General features: G+C 37.8%; 2 protein-coding genes across 3 annotated transcripts in view; one reads left to right on the top strand and one right to left on the bottom strand.

The window, feature by feature from the left end:
• atxn1a (ataxin 1a) overlaps positions 1-15,915 on the bottom strand; it is a 214,356-nt gene extending 198,441 nt beyond the window's left edge. Inside the window, exon 1 of one of the 2 annotated variants that reach the window (XM_087294499.1) lies at positions 15,832-15,915. The gene's annotated coding sequence lies outside the window, so the exon portion shown is untranslated. Of the gene's footprint in view, positions 1-6,762; positions 6,871-15,831 lie in introns of those variants that run through there. The other variant, XM_087294498.1, reaches the window with a different exon arrangement.
• Positions 1-25,723, top strand: part of hpca (hippocalcin) — an 802,490-nt gene that overhangs the window by 455,658 nt on the left and 321,109 nt on the right. The window lies entirely within an intron of this gene.

Below are 25,723 nucleotides of genomic sequence, written 5' to 3'. Positions count from 1 at the left end.
GCCCTTCCAGCTCTAACCCATACACTCCTATTCACACACACACACTATGAACAATTTAGCTTAACCAGTTCACCCAAAGCGCATGTCCCAAGCGCACCCCAAGGAAACCCACGCGAACACGGGGAAAACATGCAAACTCCACATAGAAATGCCAGCTGACCCAGCCGAAGCTCGAACTAGCGACCTTCTTGCAGTGAGGCAATTGTGCTACCCACTGCGCCACTGAGCTACCCAATTTACAAATTTTTTATATATTATACCTGTTAAAGTAACCTTTTTTGCAGCTTAGGCCAATGTATACAATAAAAAAAGCTTCAGGAATCAATCACACCAACAACAAATTTAAACCGTCAGAGGCCTAGAAGACATTATATTTGTAGTGGTCTCCACGGGTTCACTTAGAAAATCAAAAGTCCAAAAATTCTGTCTGTCTTCAGGTGTTTTTTTTTTTTTTTTTTTTTTTTACATTTTTTTAAATGAATAAATTTATGTACATCAAGTTTGATTTGGGTCACGAATGGATTTTAGGACCCAAGATAAAGAAATAAAATGAGTCTTTATTAAACCAGCAAATGTTCTAAATTTTTGTGCCTGAATGCTTTCAATTTTTGTGTAATGCTCAAACACTACCCTAAAACAAGGATTCTTAGGTGAAATAATCATAATTTTTATTCTTCCAAAAGCATGTTTTTGATCTTAATGTGAAACATTAATATATGCATGTTTCACTTAAATAATCTTTATTGCTTTGAATTAAAATACCAACTTGTATGACTACACTACTTAGTTCACTTACACCCCACCACTATGTGCAAAACAACCCTGAAGTGTTAGTTCATACAGTTCACTCCAAATTAAAAATTGCTATTAATTTCTTCAACCTCAGGTGACGTTTCCTTCCTTCAGTGGTGCATTTAATGTAGCACAAGTCACTTTCCAAAACCTTCACTCTCTCTGTTCCTCTCTGACAATTTCCATCCGATCAGCTGAAACTATCAATCTTTCAAACACACTTAAAACAGTGCACTTACGCAAACAAAATCATTTCTGCATTTCAAAATCATCCAATGTCCATGAATTGCATGAATCAATTAATTGATCCTCATGTTTTGTAAAATTATAAGTAGATTTAAAAGGCATACTACATATTACTCACTTTATTAAACATTTTTGTTTTACATATTTGGAACCAAACGCCTTTCATTGTAATAACACAAACACTTGAAACATTCTTCAAATATCTTCTTTTGTGTTCTGCAGAATAAAGTCAGAAAGTGAATGGCGGATGGAATGAATGGAATCAAAAATGATTACAGAATTTTCACTGTGCTTGATTTACTCCATAACACCAAAGTCCCTTTAAGGCAAGTCATTTCTGTCTGAATGAGGGAAACATCAAAACTCTCCAAATCTGTTTGCCAAGCTTATGATTACATTATATATTTGGAATCACCAATGAAATTGGAAACAACTGTCTCATAAACTTCATTTCTACTTAATCATGTTTTCAGGTTGCGTGAGCACTCGAAAAGAACAAGATCACGACACCAACCTCATTTATGGCCGTTCTACACATTATCATCCTCTGGATAATGATAGTCTGATCACGCTAGTTTTCTGAAGTAATCCACAACTTGGCCTTGAATCTTGATTGCAAATCACCTCCAAATACAACAGCGACTCTTTGTTTACAAGTTTGTGGGCATTTGAGTAGCTGCTGTCATGTGATGTGTTGGTCAGGATGGACTCGCGTTCGTTTCATACAGATTACAAAACTAAAAATACATTTGTTTTCAAGTGCACTTGGTTCATTTAAAAGCACACATTCAAAGCTTTGTTTGGATATATTGCTTATGTCTGTGAATTCCATTGCGTTTGTTGGGTCTTCATTCGCCATATTAACCATTACACTTTCCTCATTCAAAACTATACGAGTGACTTGTCTTGTGTATTCTATAGCCTTTGATCATGTACTGAACTACATTCAAAAAATCATGTGTGGCACGACTAAAAACCAAAAGCCTTCAAAAAAGTACATGATGCTCCAGAACAATGAGTTCATGTGTGCATACCTGTGAGGGAGTGTGCTTAAAGAGCTTGCCTGGATTGGTCTACCTTGAGACTTATTTTCCAGCAAGCCAGGTTGACAGAGGCTCCACCCCTCTGATGTGTAAACAAATTTCTAGTCCAGCTGGCTCTACTCACCCATTGGCTGAAACTGTCCATGTCAATCACACCGCTATTATGTAAGCAGTGTCTGCAGGTGGAGGTGTGTCTCTCTCTCTGCACATTTCACCGGCACTCGAGCATGTCAAGTGAGCCATGCCTACATCTGTCACAAGCTCAGTTAGGTTCATCAAATCCACCTCCACCGACACAGCTAGTCGAAACAGCGCTGCTACTAAAATGATACAAGAACAAGCACTTCACAAGTGACAGGTGTGTATGTGTAAAACTGAACAAATCAGCACACACGCTAGAGCGCTTGTGATTAGGCTATACTCCGTGTCTTAATTACCACTCATTAGCATTTAAAAGTAAGTGGTACTGGGGCCATCAAACAGAGATTTGCTTACCGAGTTATAGCACAGAGCAATTCACCACTGCACAAATCCCTCTAAAAAAAAAAAAGCATTCGCTGCATAATCAGAGCAGACAGCTTAGTCCCCAGGTTGCAAAGGGCAGCCTGTACCGTTTGAAATGTATTACAACCACATAAAAAGGGGGAAACACTAATCCACTCGCTCTCCAAAACAATGGGATTTTCATTAAAAGCACCAGGATTTCTTAATCATCCCGAGCCTTGGAAATGTACACTAATAATACGCATGAAAACCGAGCATGTTGCAGCGATACACGCTGTGAAACTGAAGCTCGGTGACCTTGCTAATAATCCACCTTTATTTATTTGAACAAGCAGATCTTTTAACATTCAACGCAGGAATTTTATTTCTCGCTACGTCTGTCTTCGCCTTTTTTATGGCATGCCAAAGCCTAAAAGTGAATTAAATCAAGTAAATAAAAACGGAATCAAAGGGAGATATTTGCTCTTAGAAAGTCATAATGGAATGTTTTGCTTCACTTTTGCTGCCAAGGTCCTATGAGCTGTAAATTTGCAAACAATTGAATTAATAAAATTGTGAAAGAACTGTTGCATAAAGGATAGAATGAACTACAACTGTCAAGCTAAGTGCACAATGAAGTCCATTCAAAAATGAAAGCTACAGTACAATATACAGTTGAAGTCGGAATTATTAGCCCCCTTTTGATTTTTATTTTCTTTTTTAAATATTTCACAAATTATGTTTAACAGAGCAATGATATTTTTACAGTATGTCTAATAATATTTTTTCTTCTGGAGAAAGCCTTATTTGGCTAGAATAAAAGTAGTTATTAATTTTTTTTAAAAACATTTTTGGGACAAAATTATTAGCCCCTTTAAGCTAATTTTTTGATAGTCTACAGAACAAACCATCATCATACAATAACTTGCCTAATTACCCTAACCTGCCTAATTCACCTTATTAACCTAGTTAAGCCTTTAAATGTCACTTTAAGCTGTATAGAAGTGTCTTGAAAAATATCAAGTAAAATATTATTTACTATCATCATTATAAAGACAAAATAAATCTGTTATTAGAAATAAGTTTTTAAAACTATTTTGCTTAGAAATGTGCTGAAACAATCTTCCCTCCATTAAACAGAAATTGGGGGGAAAAATAAACAGGGGCACTAATAATACAGGGGGGCTAATAATTCTGACTTTAACTGTATGTGCATTATGTTGAAAACCTGTGCAGAATTACCTTGAAAATTAAACAATAAAAAGGTAACTATGCAAATTATACTGTACATAGCAGTAGTGTTGCTTTGCATGGAAGAATGTATTTGAATGTACTACATAATAATAAATGTACTATGTGCAATACATTTTATTACAGCAAGTATTGCATTGTAATAGTCCAATGAAGGGCTGGGCGATAAAATCGATATTAGTATTTATTGACCGAACACCATTGTCAATATTGTTAAAAAAAAAAAAAAGGTTCGGTAAGAAGTTTTGATATGAAGGCTATAGTTTTATTGAAATATGACTGCTTAGTGTGCACCTTTGAAGCAATGCCAATAAGCTTTGGGTGTCAGTTTGTCATTTCCGATGGAGGCGCCCTTGTAAATAAAAAAGGTGTCGCCAGCACGGCTTTTTGGTTTCTTTTCTTGTGCATTCCAGACACTAGCACCGCGTCTGAAAGATTTTTTAGCATAGGGGTAATGTAGTCATTCAACTTCACAATTTGTAATGTAACGATATGTATTTGAATAATGATGGTTAGTTCCATTACTTGAAAGCTCAGATTTGATTATCATAATTTGTTTTGTTTACAGAGTTTGAGGTTTACTGTATGATTATTATTCACACCTTACAGATGTTGATCTACCTTAAAGTTTGTTTTGATTGCTCAGCGTCAAGCACGTGCACACATAGGGCTCAACCTGTGCAGTGCACATGCCTTTTTAGTCTTGGATAGAAAGTGCCCATCCAAAATGATCAAAAGTCCCCCCTCGACACCCCCCCTCCCCCTACCGCCCTTCAGTAGGCGTGCGACAACACCGCTCTTGAGTGTGCGCGCTACACCCCCCCACCCCCCACCCCGCTTTACAGTATGCACGCAACAACACCACCGATCAGAACGCGCGTGACAACACCACTCTTAAGTACGTGCGCAACAACAAATTCCAGCCAATGTCAATAATTATCAATACTGAATGATATGAAATACGATATCGTGATTTATATAAATATATATATATTTTTTTTTGTTGCAGAATTTTCACAAGTAACACAGGCCAAACATCCTCCCTGTTACAGAACATTCTTGTATCTTTTAAAAGGTGTTTAAAATAAATAGTTACTGTAATATTTACATTTTCAAAGAGCTAAAAATGTCCCTCACTTTACTCTGTAATAGTATTTTTAAAAAAAACAAGAATTACCCCCCAAAAAAATGTTTATGATTTAAGGCACATTTTAAATTTAAAGTATTTTTCATTCATTCATTTTCTTTTTGGCTTAGTCCCTCTGTTAATCAGGGGTCGCCACAATGGAATAAACCGCCAACTTATCCAGCATATGTTCTATACTCCCGCATTCACACTCATGTTCTACAGCCAATTTAGCTTATTCAATTCACCTAGCACATGTCTTTGGACTGTGGGGGAACCCAGAGCAAACCCATGCAAACATGGGGAGAATGTGCAAACTCCACACAGAAATGCCAACTGACCCAGCCGGGGCTCGAACCAGCGACCTTATTGCTGTGAGGCAATTGTGCAACCCACTGTGCCACCATAATGCCCTTAATGTATTTAATTAAGTATATATATATATATATATATATATATATATATATATATATATATATATATATATATATATATATATATATATATAAAAGATTTTTAAATATTCTGTACCATACAATGCCTTGGGGACACAAAATGGCACTGAATAGTAGGAATGATCCGTATACTACAGTACAGTAAACCTAGCAAACTAAAACTGTTCTGTGAATCATAAACTTGCATCATAGTACACTAGAGTAAAATGTGTATACATTAACTGTCAACACATGCGATGAATCTTTGCATAGTAAACACCATCCAAAATAGTTACAGCTATACATTGCACAACATAGTTTGCATGCAAGGCACATAGTACACATCGTACAGTATAGCGTGTGATATGACACTCTGACCCTATAACGAAAGACCTACTTGAGACTGTCTTAACCAACTGTTTACATAATCAACGTTAAAACGCAGTTTATTTACTGAAGTCACAAAACCTGGCATGCCAGTCACAATGCATAGAGCCCCGTCAGCCGGCAAACACATGAAATATACACAGCAACAGCTCATTATATAACCAACCGGGATGAACCGAGTGACATCACGGCGGGATACACTCAGTGGCTGCGTCTCAAATCTTAGTAACGCTGCCTACCTAGAGAGCAGTATTGGAGTCTCTTCAGAACGCATACACAGTGCGTTTCAGGAATCATACCCTACTATACGATGCCCCTCAATACGACTATTGAAACACTGCCAATGTCTGTTAAGTGGCACGGAGACTAAATTGTCGTAGCCTACTAGTACGAGCTATTCTCAATTAAAAGACAGCGGCGAGCGATGAACGCTCATGCGTAAACCGCGTCGCCGTGGATTAAACGGTGCACAAGGGTTGAAGTCGCAACTCTAGTACAGACTAACACTTCCGCGATTGTGTTTTCACATCAAAAGCCTTCCAGCTCCCAGTGTTGACTCAGCAGAAGTGCGCACGGTTAAGACAGTGACAGTGTCGGTTAAAAAGTACAGCTGACAGATCATCATTCCGCCGGTAAAATCATGTTTGGAAGTCTGTCAAAGAGGCGGAGTGGCGCAGTTCCTCCAGCCGGGCTAGAGCGCTCCCTACTCGGTCTGGCAGCTCGCAAGCAACCGCCCCGCTTCCCGTGCGCTACTTCAAAGTAGTTATATAATTTTAAATCGAGGTGACAAACGGCACATCCCGTAGGTCTCGCAAGGTCGATCGCAAACATGTTGATGTGACAATTAGTGCATTTGTCACAGTAAGTATTTACAAAGGTTTATTTTTATATATAGTAAACGTCACTCTCTGTTCCTGCTGCGTCTTTTAGTTTACATTCATTTCTCCCAGATGATGAGCAAGACAGCTTGGTGCGGGTGAAAATAAATGCACGGACTTACTGTACGGTATAACGGGCAGGGAAGCGCGAGGCTCTCCGTGTTGCCAGGGGCTCCGTGCGTTCTCGCGCACTGCCGGTGGAATCGTCTCCCCTCCGCTCGTACAATGATGTCTGCTGCAGCCCGAGCTAATAGCTCTATCGCTCCGTGCCCCCACCTCCAGTGAGAGAGTGTGTGTGTGTATGTGTGTGTGACGGAGGGAGTGAGTGTGTGGAGGCGTGCGTAAGAGTGTGTGTGAATGTGTAATCCAAATATGGAGCAGTTGGCCGGCCCAGTTAAAGAGAACGGATTGGAGGTTGTTCCATTAAAAAAAAGTATAGAAAAAATGACGTTTGGGCCTTCATAAACAAATGGTGTATTTTGGAGTGTAGCTGAACGGGTCAGTTGTTTGTAATTGTTTATGACCCCTGTGCTATTTAATGTACTGTACGGTTTATTATAACATGAACACAATTTGATGTTGAAAAACTGTGGACAACAAACTAATAATTAACATTCATGGTTGAAAGCAACACATGTATAGTGTGTTATGTAGTGCATAGTGCAGCATACACTCAAGGGTTAATTATGCTATAGTAAAGTATTATTTATGCAGTAAATTCCATAGTTGCAAATGAAGTATAATAAAGTGTTACATGATTTATATACCTGCAATGTAGTACGGTATAGTAGTGTAAAAAGTGAATGCATTAACTGCCATGACAAAGTAAATATAGGAAGCACAGTAATGGCTATACGTTGCACAATGTATGCAAACTGTGCACAACTCCTAAATGCTACATGCTGAATAGTTTTGTAAATTACAAAACATAGTATAGCATTGCATGTGACATTTATATATATTTATATAAATTATATAACTTACTAGTACCAGGTTGGACTCCATTTTGCCTTCAGAACTGCCTTAATCATTTGTGGCATAGATTCAACGAGGTACTGGAAATATTCCTCAGATATTTTAGTCCATATTGACATGATAGCATCATGTAGTTGCTGCAGATTTGTCGGCTGCACATCCATGATGCGAATCTCCCATTTCACCACATTCCATATGCTCTCTTGGATTAAAACCTGGTGACTTTAGAGGCCATTTGAGTACAGTGAACTCATGCTCTTCTGCATTCTCTGTTGTAACGAGTGGTTATTAGAGTTACTTTTGCCTTTTTATCAGCTGGCACCAATCTGACCATTCTCCTCTGACCTCCCAGTAGATCAGTTTCTGAAATACTCAGACCAGCCCGTCTGGCACCAACAACTATGCCACATTCAAAATCCTTTCTTCCCCATTCTGATGCTCAGTTTGAACTGCAGCAGACTGTCTTGACCATGTCTACATGACTAAATGCATTGAGTTGCTGCCATGTGATTGGCTGATTAGAAATTTTCATTAACAAGCATTGTGATTAGTCAATAGTAAGAAGTTTGTCTAAAAAAAACGTTCTGACAATAAGTTTGTAATATAATGTCTGCTTTTTTAAAAAAAAAAGCCTTTAAAAATAAAATTCTTGCTTCTGCTTACTATGCTGATTTTGACTAGTAAAAGCTATTGTCATGGAGAGTAAGATATGCATGAATATTGTTCATTTTAATAAAGCATACAGAAGTTTAGTTTAAATGACAATGGTAGACTATAACATTTTCTTTGTAAATATAGTCTATTCAAACCACTTTATGGGGTGAATAGAATTAGACTAAATGTTAAACGCATGCACTCAAATACACAGACACATTGTGGTCAGTGTTTGGGAAGGGAATTTCCAGAAGAGTTTGCGCCTATGTTTCTATGGAGACTATAACATACTCTTCCTCCACCCTGAAATACATCAGCATGTCTGCCCTATTATTTAAGAGTTTCAGTGCTTAACTTCAATATGACCAAAAACCTATACATAATAATCTAGAAAACAATCTGCTCTTTAAGAATTCTCAGCATCAAGAGTTTTTTTTTCTGTATTGTTATTAAACATTGTGAGAAATAACTAAGGCATACCACCAGACATAATTTTTCCTTCACCATACAAAATACTTGCACAGTGTCAAAGTATTAAAATGAACAGGCATACTTATTCAGTTTTGGAGGGCATGATCATTGTACACCTGAGAGCTTCTCTTGAAATGACATATTGATACTGTACAGTATATCTACTGTATTTATGATGTCTTTTCACACTTTTAGCACTTTTTACATTCTTAATAATCATCATCTCACTGCAAAAATGTAGCTGGTTCAAGCTTCAGCTGGGTGAGTTGGCATTTGTGTGTGGAGTTTGCATGTTCTTCCCGTGTTGGCGTGGGTTTTGTCTGGGTGCTCCGGTTTCTCCCCACAGTGCAAACACATGTGCTATAGGTGAATTGAGTAAACTAAATTGTCCGTAAGTGTGTGATTAAGTATGTATGGGTGTTTTCCAGTACTGGGTCGAAGCTGTAAGGGCATCCGCTGTGTAAAACATATGTCAGAAAGTTGTCAGTTCATTCCATTGTGTTGACCCCTGATAAATAAAGGGACTAAGCTGAAGAGAAAGGAATAAATGAATATTAAAATACTTGATCATATTTTGATAGGTTTATTTTTTTATTTATTTAAAGGGGTGGGATTGTTACGTGAAATGTAGTTTTATTTTGTGTGGCGGGCTGCGTTGTCGGGAACTTAAGGGCATGGTTGGGAGGGGGGTGGAGGGGGTTTTTGGGGTTGGAGCGGAGGAACTTCAGATCATTTGGATAGGGCACTTTCTATCCAAGACTAAAAAGGGAATGTGCACTCCACAGGTTGAGCCCTATGTGTGCTTGTGCCTGAACCTAGGGCCTGAACCTAGGGCTTAATGTTCATTAATAACATCAATTTGGTAATTATATTAGATTCACCTTATTCCAAACATGTCTTATTTGTTTTAAATTATTCTTTTGGTTTGTAGAATTTTCATTGAAAATATCTGAACATTTCATTCATTTTCTTTTCATCTTAGTCACTTTATTAATCTGGGGTCGCCACAGCTGCCAACTTATCCAATATATGCTTTACGCAGTGGATGCCCTTCCAGGTGCAACCCGTCACTGGGAAACATCCATAACACAGTTATTCACACACATTCACTACAGACAATTTATTTTATCCAATTCACCTATAGCGCATGTCTTTGGACTTGTGGGGGAAACTGGAACACCCGGAGAAAACCCACCCGAACACGGGGAGAACATGCAAACTCCACACAGAAACGCCAACTGACCCAGCCGAGGCTCGAACCAGCGACTTTCTTGCTGTAAGTCAAACGTGCTACCCATTGCGCCAATGTGCAAATAACCTGTAACAGCACAAAACAGCCGATTCCAGCTAATTCCAGCCTGATCTCGAGGAAATGTAACCATTTTACTTTTTGTCAGTGGCTAATTCGTGGCTAATTCGAGTTCAGTTGTATGGAAATGTATGATTTTTAAAGGAGGCTTTAAAGGATTTTTAAGGATTTAAAAGGAGGTGTGGCTCCCCTAAACCCATCATCATTGGAGGATGAGAAGTTATACTACATTGTACGAATTCATATGAATTAGCCACTAAATCAAAAAGGTATGAATTACTATGAGATTGTGATGGATAATTATTATTTAATAACTAGTTTCACAGATTTTTCAAATTTGTAAATTCACAATATTACCTGAACTGTTATCAGCTGGGCCAAACTAAATGGTGGCCGACAGAAATACTAAAAGTACAGACACCTTAATAGTAGAGCTGCACAATTAATAGAAAAAAGATCGCGATCTCAATTCAACCCCCTAGACGATCTTAATCCGGCATTTCTACGATTCTGTCAATCATATTTTCAAGTTCAGGAGAGAAGAAAAGGCGGCTGCACTAGTCTTTTCTTTGCTTTACACACGTTGCTCAGTGACATGGACACCTCCAAATTATGTTAAAAGAGTCACATGCTGTATTTATAAGGCATAATTCATCCAAAAAAAGTCATTTTTGTCTTCATATAATGATGTATTTGCGGCCGGGAAATCACACGTGACGTGAGCTGTTGACTGTGCAGGCGCGCACCCTACTTAATGATGGACGCGCACGCGTCTACTAGTAAACAGAACCCGCATATGCTGAACTCACTTAAGTAACAGGTAATAAAGTTGTATTCAGTTTGTGGCACAGAGTGTTCGTTTAAGAACAGCGCGCGAAGTATGAACAGAACTTAACCGTGAAAATGAAACCGAAAGCCTGGACATATTTGAAATAATCATATCGCATTTTACAGCCATGACTGCGACAAGCATTTGATATGTTTTTTCTTTCATTACGAACACAGAGTTGTGCATGAAAATAAATGTTTACAGTGTCAGTATAACTAGCCTATATAATGTTGACTTTATGATCTAATAATGTTCTCAATGACAGACTGCAAGCATAGGCCTATATCTGAAACATAATTCAACATCAAAATTATTATAAGTAGAATAGAATTATTTATAGAAACCAGAAGACTTACACATTGTTTTACCATATGTTTGTGAAAAAACAATAATCCCATATTAAGCTTTTTTTTTACATCTGCAGAATCGTGAGAGAATCTTGATCTTTATTTTAAGCAAAAAAATTGTGATTCTCATTTTAACCAGAATCGTGCAGCTCTACTTGATAGCATATCACTCCGATAAAAATCCACCATTAAGATTCTGAAATAATATCTATCAACACTGGACTTATGGTAAAACATAAGTGGTAGTAGATCTCTAAACGGTGTTGGATCATTTGAATAAGTGAGTGGTGGTTAGCAGTATATTCTCTGACTGGATCAATTGAATCAATTAGTCATTAACGGTAGAACAGATCTTTTAAATCAGAGTCTTTAACAGCACACTTTCCCTGACCGGATCAGTTTAATCAATGAGTCGTTAACTGTCAATTAACTCTAAACTCATTTCAATCAGTGAGGCAATCAGTTAAGTCGAGTTCACACGGCATGATTTCATGAATCATGAATCGTCAGATCGCTGTTGTTTTCACACTGCATGACTATCTAGGGTAGCATTCAGTTGCTGCTGTGTTCATACTGCGTGATGAATTTGTGACCGGAGGATAAACACTACATGACTATAAAACAAATAAAATTGTAAAATAATAGGATATATAAATGGTCAGTGTGCCAAACGATGATTTACAGGGAAAGGGCAAAAAGAAAGGAAGATTATGGAGGAGATTTAGGGTACAAGAACTGTGTGTTGTGAAAAGAAAGAAAAATAGTTGGTTAATAAATAATTTTGCAATATGCTGCTGCAGCCGATCAAGCAATTGTTGCTTTGTTTCTGTTTAATCTTATTGTAAAGCGTATTTATTCTGACATTTTGTTCTAGAAGTCCTCCCCGAACTTTCCACTGACATGTATCCTGCTCTCTCACTGGCTGTTGGTCATCGCTGATGTGTTTTTCAGTCAGAACTCATTTACACAGCTTGATATTAAATTGCAGACAGGTATTTCACAGACACTGTGTGATTGTTGTTCATGTGAACAAGCACCGATTTGCCTCTGATTTTAGGCTTTTGTCTGCAATTTCAGAAAACCTTTTTTTAACCATGAGATCCTTTCAGTATAGGGAAGAAATTTGGTGTCAAACAGAGTGTTCCATTCAGAAGGGCTCATCCCTATGCCCTGATCCCGTTAAAGCTGTCACTACAAAGGGTAATCCCTTCAATAGGATTAGGGCATAGGGATAGGCCCTACCGAATGGAACATGCTTTCCACTCACTCTGAACAAATCTTTTGAATCAGTGAATCGTTAGCGATTTCAATATGTGAGTCATTAAAGGGTCAGCTAGCTCACTCATGCGTTTATAACCTTTATGAATTTCTTTCTTTGGATGAAGACTAGGAATATATACCGTGAAAAAAAAAAAACTATGGGAGTCAATGGGTCCCAAAAACCAGCATTTTTCAAACGATCTTATTTTTGCTCAGTAGAAGAAACTCAGAATTCGAAGGATGAGTAAATGATGGCAGAACTTTAATTTTTGAGTGAACTATCCCTTTAGTATCCCTGTAGACGTCCTCTGACTGGATCACACAAATAGGGAAGTAAAAAAGCTTAGTTAGCAGTGTTGTGGGTGACACATTACAAGTAATGCAAGTTACTTCATTATATTACTCTATTATTAATAAACATTATTATCAGGGATGCACTGATCGATCTACCGGAGATCAGTATAGAAAGATAATCACAGTTCATGACTTGATCGTACTCTCATAAACTGATCCCAAGTGTTTGTGTACGAATTTACACAAAGAGCATGTGGCACATGCACTCATCAGCAGTGCTACAACACATGAAGCAGTGAATGATGTGTGTGGGCATGAGTGATCTCTGCGCTCCCAACACAGCAGCTGTCCTGGGGTTTTTCTGCTGCTATCAATAGTTGGAGATGAGCAAAATACTAGAATGGCCTTGCAAATACACTTGTATCTAGGCCTTTTTGAGGTGAACTGAAAGTTTTGTGTTTTTGACTATTGCAAGTTCACTAAAACCTGGCTCTAAATATCAGGGGGAAAAAAAGTAAAACTTATTAAAACTTTTTTACTTTAATATATTTAATAATATAACTTGTAATATTCTTGTTGCAATAAACAGTAGTTTATAGGCCTATTTTCTTTTAGGAAAGACGTAATGGATTTAGAGTATAGGTCTGCAATTGAACTTCTTATGCATCAAATATGCGCTCCAAACTTTTTCTTCATGTTGATTTTCTTTCATCATTTGGAATGTTTTCAAAAAATATTATTATCTGTTTTATCTGTAATTTTCTGTAAAGCTTCTTCAATCATGTTTAAGGGATATATCCAACATGCTAAAGGAGAGATCTCCACTTTATCATATATGTATATATATATATATATATATATATATATATATATATATATATATATATATATATATATATATATATATATATATATATATATATATATATATATATATAAAGTAATGTAAAGCTTAAACCATCAGAATCGGTACTCTGTATCGGCCAATCACCATGACACACAATCAGAACTCAACATTGGCTGCAAAAATCCTGATCAGAGCATCCCTTATTATTATTACATCTTGTAAGTATTACTTATTATTAGGTCCACACAGAATCTACGTGCTCAGAAGTTGGCAAATTTCCGTAGATTTTTAACCCATCGAGTCTATTCCTTGTGCAAATGTGGTTAAACTTATACTTTTTAAATGAATTTCAGTAACATTATAAACAAATGTAAAAAGTTTATTTACAATACAGTTTGTAAAGTAATATGTTGCCTTTTGGTAGATATATTAAATGAGAGACTTGCCAATTAAGTGGATCCTATTAGATTTGCATTGTTAAAATTAAATGTTATTGGAGGTATTATTTTTATTTCATATATTAAGTTTTTTTAGTTACGATACTCCCAAAATCATTCCGCATAAATCTGCAGATTTTTTACTAAATCTTGCGCAAAAATAGCTAAAAATGTAAAGTGAGTAAATTTTTTGTTTAATTATTTAGGTTTTACAAAATAAATTGCAGAACTAATATGAACATGCAGTATACCCATGTTGAATAACGCTCCCACTGAGATAATTCACTTCCCATGGGAACAGACAGAATAATAAAAAAAGTTCTAAAAGAGATCAAACCTCAGCTACCAACAAAAAAGTAACCTAGACCTTCTATAAAAAGTAACCAAGTAACGCAACTAGTTACTTTTTTGGGGAAGTAACTTAATACTGTAATGCATTATCAGCAGCAGGGTGGATTACTGTAATGGCCTCCTCACTGGCTTTCCCAAAAAGACAGTCAGATGGTTACAGCTCATCCAGAACACTGCGGCCAGGATTCTGACCAGAAGCCGGAAATCAGAGCACATCACACCTGTCCTCAGGTCTTTACATTGGCTCCCAGTTACATTCAGAATAGATTTAAAAGTTTTATTACTTGTCTATAAATCACTAAATGGCCTAGGAGCTCAATACATTACAGATATGCTTTATGAATACAAACCTAACAGATCACTCAGATCTTGAGGATCATATAAACTAGAAATTCCAAGAGTTCAGTCAAAGCAGGGTGAATCAGCTTCGAGAAATGATCAGATGTGTTCCAACATTAGGCACGTTCACATCAAGACCGAAAACACATTTGTTTAGCTGTGCCTTTACTGAATAAGCACTGTGCTACGTCCAACAGATCGCATTTTTTTCTGTTTTTCTCTTCTTTTTCATTCTTTTATGACACATTTGATCGTTTTTTCTGTTTTTATTATTTGTTTTTATTTTCCTGTACTTGTTTCTTTTATTCATGTTTATGCAAAGCACTTTGAATTGCCACTGTGTATGAAATGTGCTATATTAATAAACTTGCCTTGCATTACTTTCAAAATTAACTTTACCCAATACTGTTAGTTTTCTTGTCTTCTACACAAGAATTTGAGGATTTCTAAATACTTTAAGAGTGACTATCCTGTCAAACAAGCAAATAACATCTTTTAAAATGGGTCCAGAAAACCCACAGCACTAACCTGAAGTACAGTTGCTAAGGATAAGTGTTGTGAGTGAGTATCGGGCCTGCTCTCTATGGATGGGTTATTGATCTGCGTAAAGAGGGCAAGTCAGGCCTTTCCCTGCGGGCCCTGCTGCTGTTTACACTTACTGCCCTAATGATGAACCACAGCTTCTCCAGCCCACATCCACATGCCAGATCACACACACACACACACACACACACACACCGCCTGCCTGCCAAAAATACACGCAGCTTTATTCACCATGAAAATGAGGGATACGGCATGTTTAACATTTCACTTTCTCCGAATGCCGACAGACCGAGTTGTCTGTACCTGTTTTCGCACCACACCCAAGCAAACTGAGACTATATCTGACTGTCAAATCCACGCACACACACAAACACACGGCGAGCTCAGCACTCCTTCCCCTGGCATGTCAGATGTTCATCTGTATATCAGCCACGCACTTTATGCCAGTCATCTCCGCCTGCAAGCACAGTCACGCTCGGCAGGCGTCTTGTCAAGTTGTATTCACTATGATGGAAGGACGTGTTGATTCCCATACCTTATTCCTCGCTCTATGTTCGCAGCCGCAGCTGTCTCCAAGTTGCAGAGAGTTTGGGATTGTCAGAGAATCAAGAACGTGTGCAAACTGAGGGTAATGGAAGTGGGTTATTTATTCCTGTACAGGTTTTATCAAGGCGTCTGCCCTCTACTGGCCACAAGGGGAGAAAGAGAGAGAGAGAGAGTGAGAGAGAGAGAGAGAGAGTTGGGGGGGGGGGGGGGGGGGGGTGGTGTTGGAAGACATTTGTACTGAAGCAAGGTAGCTATAATAAAAAAAAGTCCATTTCGTTTACTCTAGTCTACATGCTAAAGTTTAGTAAAATGTGAAAGGTGTGGAAAATATATACGTTTTGCATCAATATATAATTCTTAAAATATATTCAATTGTTTTAATAGCAAGCTTTCAAATTACAAATATAAATTTATTTTAATATTTAGATTTTGCAAGACAAAAAAATTATTATCATTAAATGATTTTTTCATTTTCTACATTTTTAAAAATGTAAACTTTCCATTTTACATTTATTTGCATATAACAAATATGTGAATAATACAAAATAATAATTCAAGTATTAATTTCAACAATACATATTTTTACGGTTAAAAATAAAGTATTAGTTATTTACTTTTACTATTAGTTTTATGGTGAAATATAAATTCATAAATATCAGTTTTTGGGAGTTATATCACAAAACTTTGATTTGGCAGATAAACATTTCAGTTAAATATTGAGATTTTTATTATATCTATATTATTAATTATAATATAAATATTTTTATTGTAATATACATTTTATTTATTTATATTTAATTTATTAAAGTTTTATTTATACCATTATTATTTTTAATTTTAATCTGAATTGTATAATTACTGTAAGATATCTGTTTAAAAGATGATTGACCCACATTGATTCATTCATTTTCTTTTCAGCTACCCCAGTTATTAATCTGGGGTAGCCACAGTGGAATGAACCACCAATTTATATAGCATCTGTTTTACGCAGAGGATGCTCTTCCAACTGCAACCCATCAATGGGAAACACCCACACACTTCCATTCACACACACATATACTATGCCCATGCAAAGACGGGGTGAACATGCAAACTCCACACAGAAATGCCAACTGACCCAACCAAGGCTCGAACCAGCGACCTTCTTGCTGTAAGGCGAGAGTGCTACCTACTGCACTACCGTGCTGCCCACGACACACATTATTCTGTGTAATACAAAATTGAGTAGGTCTACTTTAATAAATGTTCAGTCAGATTTATTGTTAACCTAAAGCAATGGTCTCATTGTCTAATTGGCTAAATTGTCCATATGTATGTGTGTGAATAGGTGTTTGTGGATGTTTCTCAGTGAAGGGTTGTGGCTGGAAGGGCATCGGCTGCGTAAAAACATATGCTGGATAAGTTGGTGGTTTATTCCTCTGTGGCGACCCCAGATTAATAAAGGGACTAAGCCAAAGAGAAAATGATTGATGAATAAACAAAGAAACATATTTTGAAAAAAATTTGAAAACCTGTAACCACTGACCTCCATAGCAAGCAAAACAAATACTGTGAAAGTCAATAATCTTTTTCAACATTTTTCAAAATATCTTCGTTCTGAAAGAAAGAAACTCATAAACATTTGAAACAAGCACAGGTTGAGTAAAATTTTGGCATAAGTATGCCTTTAACAATTGCCAATACTTTTTCCAACAACATTATTTAACAAATATCACTTACAAGCAGGGGTGGAAAGAGTACTGAAAATTCATACTTAGGTTAAAGTACCATTACTTGATTCAAAATGTAGCACAAGTAGAGTAAAAGTATCTTTTGTAAATATTACTCAAAGTATGAGTAAAAAGTAGACCTTTCAAAAGTACTCAAGAGTAGTGAGTATTACGCCGTAAAAATGCTGATGCATTCACATGTAATTTGTGGATGTGTGTAAACGTAACATTTTGTAGTGCATTTACTGTTGCTATTGCCCAGCTGGCATACAACAACATTAAAATTAGGTTAGATTTAGGTTGTAACGTCAGGTGACCAAAATTCATTGTCTAGCCAGCATCTAAGGACAGCATTATTTTTATGTCCAATAACGACGTCAAATAACGTTGATGTTTGGTTGATTTTAGGTTTTGTTAGAAAGTGACCAAAATCCAACGTCGAGCCAACATCTTAAACCAACATCATATTTATGTCAAATACTGACGTCAAATACTGACAGCAACCAAAATCCAACATCTGATAGACGTCATTACATCCACACGGCTTCAAGCTGTAAAATAGTTACATGTTGATATTTGGTTGAGTTTAGGTTGGACGTTGGACATTGATTTTGGCCTGACGTTGGGTTCTGACGTCAACCCGATTTTCGTTTCCAAACAAAATGCAACGTCCCCACGACATTGAGATACAATGTCAATCAGATTTCATGTTGACGTCTTGTCCCTGCTGGGTGTTTAAGGCCATTTCGGTGATCATACAGTAAACATCCGTCATCTTCTCATCAGTGACATGGATCTGAACTAGGGGTGTCCAAACTCGGTCCTGGAGGGCCGGTGTCCTGCAGAGTTTAGCTACAACTTCCTTCAACTCACCTGCAAGGAAGTTTCTAGTATATCTAGTAAGAGTTTGACTAGCTGGATCAGGTAGGTTTAATCAGGGTTGGAGATAAACTCTCCAGGACACTGGCTCTCCAGGACTGAGTTTAGACACCCCTGATCAAAACAGTCTCTGGGTCATTGCGTGTAAAGATTTTGCAGGTTGAAGGAAAGTAGTGGAGGAACCAATACTCCACTAAAAATGTAATCAAGGGAAAGTCAAAGTACACATTAATAAAACTACTTAGTAAATAAAATTTCTGAGAAATCTATTCAATTACAGTAATTTGAGTTTTTGTTATTTGTTACTTTACACCACTGCTCATAACAAAGAAAAATAATCTAGCATAAAAACAGTGACTGATTTACGTAAGTCCCCGCAATACAGCAGAAAAGGAATAACTCCTCTTCCTACAGTATCGGCGAGAAAACTTTATATTAGAAGAGGTTCAGCAAACAGAAACTGCCCACACAAGACAAGTCTCGCTAAATTAGATTCATCTGTCGTACAAACTTGACAGGGAAAATGTTCCCTTATCAGCCCTCACTCTCTATCTCTCTCAGAGCTCCTTATGAGTTTCCACTGTAATAATAATTTATTGAATGCGAGATTGTCTTGTCGTGATAGCGGATAATGCATCACTAAATCAAAGCCCGTCTGCATTTTTCACAACGCTGCGCATCCATCTGTCAATATGTGCTGGACTTCAGAGCACGTCTGTGTGGATGATCTCTGCACTTGCACAACATAAGCATTTGTAAGCTGTAGACATGAGAACAAATGCATGCGTGGGCGTTTGCTATTGCACACTCTTCCCCGAGTTTATTTTACACTTAAATGAACTCAACAAATAAAGAGTGCTAAAGGATTTATCTTGAGCAATGTCCTTACATCTACAGCCAGAGAACACTCTCTCCTCTGATCTTTGCTTTATACGTTTCTTCCGCCTATTTAAACAGCTGTTATTTATGTCATAATGAATTTCAAAATGGCTTAAGAGTTTCCCTTTTATTGAATATAATAAATCCGTGGATTTAGTTGTGTATTTATTTTGTCTTGCCATTGTAGTATGACATAATACATATTTTGTGTTTGTGATACATTTCTATCTCAGTGGCTCAGTGGTTAGCACTATCACCTCACAGCAAGAAGGCCGCTGGTTCGAGCCCCGGCTGGGTCAGTTGTAATTTCTGTGTGAAGTTTGTATGTTGGCGATGCAGTGGCGCAGTAGGTAGTGCTGTCGCCTCACAGCAAGAAGGTCGCTGGTTCGAGTCTTGGCAGGATCAGTTGGCGTTTCTGTGTGGAGTTTGCATGTTCTCCCTGCGTTGGCGTGGGTTTCCTCCGGGTGCTCCGGTTTTCCCCACAGTCTAAAGATATGTGGTACAGGTGAATTTGGTAGGCTAAAATCGTCCTTAGTGTATGAGTATGAATAAGTGTGTATGGATGTTTCACAGAGATGGGTTGCAGCTGGAAGGGCATCCGCTGCGTAAAACATACAGTATGCTGGATAAGCTGGAGGTTCATTCCGCTGTGGCGACCCCAGATTAATAAAGGGACTAAGCCGAAAAGAAAATGAATAAATGAATGAATGAATGTTCATGTTCAAGTTTGCATATTCTCTTCATGTTCGCGTGGGTTTTTTCTGGGTTCTTCGGTTTCCCCCACAGTCCAAAGACATGCGGTATAGGTGAATTTGGTAAACACCTAGTAGTGCATGAGGATGTATATGAATGAGTGTGTATACCGTAGGTGTTTCCCAGTACTGGGTTGCGGCTGAAAGGGCATCAGCTGTGTAAAACATGCTGGAATAGTTGGGGGTTTATTCCGCTCTGGCAACCCCTGATAAATAAGGGATTAAGCCAAAATTAATGAATGAATGATAAAAGTTAATATTTATGATGGACCAGCTCTATACTCTCACCAGGGAGCTCCAGGGTTCATGGGAGTATGCCCAACCAGCCTACATGTGTTTTTTGGACTTGTAAAAGGCATTTGACCATGTCCCTCGTGGCATTCTGTGGAAGGTGCTTTGGTAGTATGGGGTCAGAGGCGCTCTGTTAAGGGCAGTCTCGTTCCTGTATGAACAGAGTAGGAGTTTGGTTTGCATTGCCGGCGATAAGTCTGACTTGTTTCCAGTGTAGGTTGGACTCTGGCAGGGCTGCCCTTTGTCACCAGTTCTGTTCATAATATTTATGGACTGAATTTCGAAGTGCAGCCCTGGGCTGGAGGGGGTCCGGTTCTAGGACCACAGGATTTCATCTCTGCTATTCACAAAAAAATGTTGTTCTGTTGGCTTCATCGAACATGGACCTTCAGCATGCACTAGGGCAGTTTGCTGCAGAGTGTGACGTGGCTGGGATGAGAATCAGCACCTCCAAGTCCGAGGCTATGGTGCTTCACCGGAAAAAGATGGTCTGCCATCTCCAGGTTGGAAAATAGTCCTCACTCCAGGTGAAGGAGTTCAAGCATTTTGGGGTTTTGTTCACGAGTGAGGGCAGGATGGAATGTGAGATTGACAGGCAGATTGGTACAGTGGCAGCAGTAATGCGGTCGATTTACCGGTCTGTTGTGGTAAAGAAGGAGCTGAGCCGAAAGGCGTTCTTACTCTTACTCTCACCTATGCTCATAAGCTTTGGGTCATGACCGAAAGAACATGATCTCGGATACAAGTGGCCAAAATGAGTTTCCTTCGCAGGGTGGCAGGACGCACCCTTATGGATAGGGTGAGGAGCTCTGTCACTCAGGAGGAGCTCGGAGTAGAGCCGCTGCCTCTCCACATTGAGAGATTTCAGCTGAGGTGGCTCGGGCATCTGTTTAGGATGCCTCTTGGACGCCTACTTAGGTAGGTGCTCCAGGCATGTCCCAATGAAAGGAGGCCTCAGGTGAGACACATCCTGGAGGGACTGTGTCTCGGAATCCCCCCGGAGGAGCTGGGGAAGTGTCTGGGGAGAGCCAAGTCTTGGGTTTTCTTTTAAGACTGTTGCCTCTGCGACCCAGCCCTGGAAAGCGGATGAAAATGATATGAAATATATATATATATATTTATGTTATGTAGAAGGTGAAGGTGAAATCAGGTTGGCGACCATAAGCATTTGGTGATGAAACAGACATTTGATGAATAAGCTCTTCATTAACATTTTTTTTCCAGAAAAGAGAAGCCAACTTATATACAAACAACGCTAAGTTTAATTCACTAAACATCATCATGTTGACACACATCAAAGTTAGATGTAGCATACAATTCTAAGTACATAACTGGTTTGAAAAAAAATTAACCATGTTTAAAAAAAGCATCAAAAGTGAAGTGTCATGCAGGGAATTTTGCATGGAAAATCAATTGACAGTGGCTTACAATTGAGGAGGCATTCAGTGACTCAACAAGAAGATGCAATGTACGTACACAAGAAGTGCTAATTGAGCAAAGGAACTGTTAGTGCTCAGAAAATTAAGTGCTAGTGTTAGGGGGTCCAAGTGTGTGTTTTCTACAGGTAAGCACTCATCTGTGTGTGGCACACTCACAATAGAACAATGTTTACTTAATATTAATACATTAAGTTGCTGCTAACCAGGTTACATGTTTATGTGGTAGCATTTTTACAGTTTTTTATTTTAGAGTAATAATCAAAACATTTTTATGGTGTAATGCTTTCAAAATACAGAACCAGTCATTTTATATATAGTATGAATTTACTTTGATGTTGGTTTAACTTACAAATTGTGTAGAGATGTAGTGTTGTACAGTATAGCCATCTTAAAATACTTTATATTAGATCCCAGAGATTTTTTTTTAAGGTACCACAAATTTAGTAACTAGATGATAGATTACATTAATGCACAAGATGCTTGAGCACAGAAGTCAAATTTGTCTGAGGAGAAACAGTAGGTGTTTCAATGGCAAAGGCAAAACACAGATGGGTGAGACTCCTGTCAGATAAGATCTGCAAACTAAGGCTACAGCTCCCACAGGCTCAAAAAAAAAATAACAATCAGTAGATGAAGGAAAACGGTTCCCTGGTCTAATGAGTTTTGATTTCTTCTGCAACATTCAGAAGGTAACGTCAGAATTTGGCATAAATGACAAGAATCATCCTGTCTTGTATTAATGGTTCAGGCTGCTGGTGGTATAATAGAGTTACACTATAATAGAGGACACTTTGTGCCCCTTAACACTAACAGAGCCTACCTGAGTATTGCTGCTGTCCATCACTCAGTCACCACAGAGAGCCAATCTTGAGATGTCTACTTCTAGCAGGATAACACATGTCACAAATCTCAAGTAATCTCAAATTTGTTTTGAGACAAATTGACAGATTTCACTAGAGTCAGGTATCCTCCAAAATCTGTTGCCAAATCTGCAGCAACTGTTATGCAGCAATGCTATCTTGTCAGTATTGGCAAAGATCTCTGAGGAATGTTCCAGTCATTTATTGAATTTATACCATGAATTAAAATGCTTCTGTTTTAGTAAGTAAACCCGTTGTAACTTGTAACTGTTAAGTAGACCTAACGTAATTGTTTATAATTATGCACATAGTTCATTTCTTAATATTTTTAAGAAAATCACTTGGTTGCAACATCTGAAGCGTAGCCCTATATAAGTTTCTGGAGATTGCGAATTATGTAGCCAGAAGTACGCATGGCTGCATTTCATCTTTAAAACGAATGCTACGGGGTGGTATGATGCTGTTCCTTTTCGCGCTTACCAGCTGACCGCTTACCTCCGTGTGCATGGCTTTCCCGCTGTTACCAGTTTGTCCAGTTTGCTCGCCATGTACGTTGGCGAACTTGAGCACGACAACGGGGTTTGAGTCCAGCGAAGAACAGTTCCAGAAAGCAGGTAAGACAAAAACAGATACCAAAAAAAATCAAATAAACAAGTAAATAACAGAATGAGAATGTGATCAAATCTGAAAACGTGGTAAAAATTAGGCGAGGGATTTTTTTATGGATTGCTTTTTAAGACTGTCGGTTTGGTTTTGGGAAGTGGATGGCTGGGTAATTTGTTGCTTTTGAAAACACTATTGGTTGGGTTTAGGGAAGGAAAAGAGTGGATGAGTCAATCGGTCAGTTCCACTCAACGTCTCCGTGTCCTCTGACCTTGTTTGGTGGCTTCTGAAAATAGAATCCGAATCCTTCAGCGTACACATCGCTCTCTGGGGCATTCACGAAAACTGCAAAAAAGTACCTCCTGGGACGAATTTGGCTCTCTGCAGAAATATATAAAGCGGTACATTTTTTTGACAAACAGACTGGGTTGCTTTTTTTAAGAAGTCAAGTAAGTAAAAGGAACGGATTTACTACATATTTTAAGTCAAAATATCATTTTTTAAAATAAATTGTATTGCTATACACTCTATATATTTGTGTAAATACCGTGCATTAGGTAACTTAAGATTGTCTTCCAAAAATACACCCAAATGAATATGTTAAACATAAAAAACATTTACATTTTTTAATTAAATTTGGTAGTTTGAGTGTTTTTTTTTTTGCTCAAATATATTAAATATTAAATACCTTTTTATTGCTAATGATGTTCATTGATTAAACTCTCTGCACTGTTTAGTTTAAATGCACCAAAATATACTGTCTATATTCACTGAAAAAAAAAAAAAAATATATATATATATATATATATATATATATCAGATTTCCGTATGGTGTGGTTCAATCAAAACTTGATGAACTTACGTCAATACTTTATGATACACACAAAAGAAAGAGCAACTTTATTCAACAGTGTGAATAAAGTTCTCTTTAGTGTCACTCTCCTAAACTGAGGAGAATGTTGAAAAAAGTTGTTTTTGTTTTGCACAAATGTAGTCTTGTTTGTATTTGATAATATTCTGATTAAACCACTGAAGGCATATAGTGAGTTTGCAGATGTTTTTTTGGTATTTCTCTCGACTTTGAATGAACTTGCTGTCTATGGTGGATGAGGGAGTTCTCAGATTTAACCTAAAATCTCAGTTTGAATTCCAAAACTGAATGAAGGTTTCAGGATTTGGAAAGACATGAGGGAGAGTAATTAATAACATCCTTTTCATTTTTGAGTACACTAACCCTTTAAGACAGCTGTGTCCATCTCAATACTAGCATTGTGTGTCAAACATGGCAGTTGTTTTTTGTCTTAAAGGAAAGAAAATTTTTTTTAGGTTTTTTTTTAGGTTTAATAAAGCAAATGGGTGGTTTAGAACCACTGCTATCTGTTATACTCAATCTGATGTCTAAAGTATTCAGTCGCTTGTGGCACGAGCAGACGGGCAGGCACAGACAGAGTTGGGATTCCCCAGCGGATATTTATCTGATGATAGTGTAGTGTCAACCTCAGCATCACATGCCGTTTCACATTAGCATTTCACATCCCTGCCATTCTCCGCATTCCAGCGTAGATCTGTACACTTTGTCATGGATCAAACATTCAAGTTATCTGGGGCTTTTGCATGCAGTGAATTTACACATGCTTCCAAAGTGGTTCCCAGATTGGACAAGAAGACTGTTATTATCATGCTATTAAGCACCCAATTTAATCAACTTGTTTGAAACAGAGCGATTAACGCTAATCTTGGTATGCCTAATGTGATCTTTAGCGAGTTTAGCCTTAATTAGTGGTCGGAAAATCCATGCGAACATGCAGAGTCAGGGAAAATCTTTCCCCACTCCGTCACGCAGCCAGATAGAGAGAGCAGGCGACAACATCTGAATAATGCATAACCCAACAGATCAAAGGTAACTCATCTTCCACTTATCATACGCACAAGGCGGGAATAAGAGAGAGAAACCCAGGAGGTATAGACTATAAACACCCTTTACAGTTTTCTTTCCCCTTTGAGATTACGAGGGGCTCTTCAGATGGATGGTAAATGCCCTGAAAGCAAACACACATGGAAATGAGGCTGGCTGAGGAGCCTTGCCGTTCCAACAGTGCTTAAATCAATGGGTCTCAGTCGTTAGAGAGATAATGCCGATGTATCTTCCAGATCTATAGATGCTAAAGCAGAAGTGATGTGTGCTTTACTCTGGGAGTAATCAATACTGTACTTTTGACATGGCAATGTGCTCGATTATACTGATTATACTGTCGACTTGTATACAGTATCTTATCTTTTTGTCATATAAAGACACAATGTTACTGTCACGATCAACAGCGATCTAGCATTTGTAGATTGTTGCTAACATGCACGTTTAGCCCCTGCTATTGCATCATTTAATAATAGATGTATCCATACTGGATGCATTGATTTACCTAGAAATATCATTTTAAGGGTCAGTGTACAGTTTGCATGTGTAACCCCTCA

This window comes from Danio rerio, chromosome 19 (genome assembly GCF_052040795.2).
Source record: "Danio rerio strain M-AB ecotype USA chromosome 19, GRCz13ab, whole genome shotgun sequence".
In the NCBI taxonomy this organism is placed as follows: Eukaryota; Metazoa; Chordata; class Actinopteri; order Cypriniformes; family Danionidae; genus Danio; species Danio rerio.
Note: the sequence above shows the minus strand (reverse complement) of the source record. Positions and strands in the feature narration are given on the sequence as shown.